This window comes from Gopherus flavomarginatus, chromosome 20 (assembly GCF_025201925.1).
Source record: "Gopherus flavomarginatus isolate rGopFla2 chromosome 20, rGopFla2.mat.asm, whole genome shotgun sequence".
Classification (NCBI taxonomy): Eukaryota; Metazoa; Chordata; order Testudines; family Testudinidae; genus Gopherus; species Gopherus flavomarginatus.
Genome location: NC_066636.1, coordinates 12932487 through 12934703, shown reverse-complemented (window position 1 = coordinate 12934703; position 2217 = coordinate 12932487). Strand labels below are relative to the sequence as shown.

General features: G+C 51.5%; 1 non-coding gene across 1 annotated transcript; it reads left to right on the top strand.

The window, feature by feature from the left end:
- Positions 1 to 600: 600 nt before the first annotated feature.
- Positions 601 to 673, top strand: TRNAL-AAG (transfer RNA leucine (anticodon AAG)). Its single transcript has one exon. It is a non-coding gene; the product is annotated as a tRNA-Leu (tRNA).
- The last annotated feature ends 1544 nt before the right edge of the window (positions 674 to 2217 follow it).

The window sequence follows — 2217 nt, the reverse complement described above, 5'->3', positions numbered from 1 at the left end:
AACTTCCTCTTCGTACTGCTGGGCCCCCATTGCCTTCAGGTAACACAGGAACTAAGGCAGGAATAGGGTGAGGAAGCTAGTAAAGCCGAGCAAGGAAGGCAAAAGTTAATCTTATCTTCATGGGCAGCTCGCAATGATGTCCTTTTTCTGTGCCACAGCTGACAACAACATCCCAGACAGAAAAGTAACAGGCCAAAAAGAAACCTAGCCGCTGCTGAAACAGTTCAGTTGGGAGCGTGCTAGACTAACATGCTCTTCTATCCTCCTTTATGTACGGGCGGGATGTTTTCTGAGAGTGCAAGCAGTTCCTTTAACTGCCATGAGTCCCTCATTTCAGGCTATGCAGCTGGAAAAGACAGCATGGGCTTCTGCACCGAGTTGGCCCACCTGACCTTTCATTCTTCTCTTGCTCTTTGTCAGCAAGGAGAAGAAAAAGAAACTCTCCCTCAAGCTGGAGTCACACGGGCGAGGTAAGGATGACTTCCTGAGTGCTGGCTCCAGTCCTCTGCTCTGCCAGCTGACCTATTGAGGGGCTACCACCACATTCTCTAGATTTGTCCATCGGTCTGTGCCAGAGTGATCAACAGCCAAGTAGGTGGAGTTTCTGTAGTGTAGTGGTTATCACATTTGCCTAAGACGCAAAAGGTCCATGGTTCAAAACCAGGCAGAAACATGCTGGCTTCCTTTTCCCAGATCCCCTTGTTGTTCAGAAAGGCCACTCCTCTTATTGGCCTGTCCCTGGAATAACTCCAACCCCTGCATGACAGAGGATGCTGACAGCAGTGGAGAAAGCACCTTGGTGTCAGGCTGGAGAACCTAGAGTAGTTAGGCCAGTCACCATTTGGAGGCTTGTGGCTTGGCCACCTCTGCTGTTGGAGGTTGGCCTATAGAGGCTGTCACTTCCTGCTGGGCTCCTTGGTGTGACTGGCCAAAGGAGGAAGTGAGGCAGGAATGGGGCAACAGAGGAAAGTTGAGCTGAGGAAGGCAGGGAAGAAGCTGTGCGGCTAAGTGGGGTTAGTAGAGCACCACCCTTCATTCTGCAAAGCCTGGGGAGGTGCGGTTGGCTGCTGGGAGGTAGAATCCTGTGCCTGCCTCTTGGCTTCCCAGGGATGGCTACTTGCAGCCCAGGAGAAGCGGGGTTCTGGGTGAAAGGAAAACAAGCAAAGCTGAGTCCAAGGGGAGAATGGCGGCTCCTTTATGGCCAACCTGGGGTCGTGACTGATGGTTTTAGAGGTGGAGGCTGGGCTGGCTGTGAGCAACTGGGATCCAGGAAACTCCCACCTGCCCTTCTGAGGGCTGAACCCATGGAGGTGCGGTTGGCTGCTGGGAGACAGACCCCTGTGGCTGCCTGTTGGCATCCCAGGGATCGCTCCTTGCAGCCCAGGAGAAGCAGGGTTCTGGGGAGAAGGAAAAGCAGCAATGGTGAGGCTGAGTGGGCTCCTTTCTGGCCGAGATGGTGGACTGTGGTGAGTCTGGGAGTTGCCTGTAAGCCATAAGTGGACGTAGTGAAGTGAAAACTGCTGCTCCATTCTGGCCGACCTGGGGTCACCATGGATGACTTGGGAGTGGGGGCAGGGCGCTGCCTGTGAGCAAATGGGATCCAGGAAGCCCCAGCCTGCCCCTCCAGGGGCCGAGTCTTCTTCTCTCCTGCCATGGGGAGCCCGACCTTAAGCCTGCCCAGCATGTGCAGCAGCTCGAGCATTAAGCCTTCCTGTGTGCATAACTGAACTACGCCCTAGTGTAATAAGGTGTAAAGTTTAGATTGTGAATTTATCTTTAATTTCCATGGTAATTTACTTTGATCTTTTATTCTTACCACTTACAATCCTTAAAACTCCATCTTTCTGTAGTTAATAAATCTGTTTTATGCAGTACTTAAACTGGTGTATTTTGCTTGAAGTTCTTAGGAAATCTCAGCTCCATTACAAGGCTGGTTCATGTACTATTCACAGTGAGGGAGGGGTGGACCCTGTGTAATAAACTCACACTGATCAGGCTTCTGATTAAGGAAAGATGGTATGATCCAGGGGTGCAAGGCTACAGACCTGTGGGGAGGGCGACTTTCTATCATTAGTGTTATGAGTGGCTGCAGAAGCATTCATGTAATTCAGTTGGCTGTGTCCCTATCTACGGATGTCTGTGTAAGTGCAATATCTGCCAGAGCTTCACAGCTTGTCTCAGCATCACATGTGTGAGAGGGAGTCCAGGTGGTGGGAC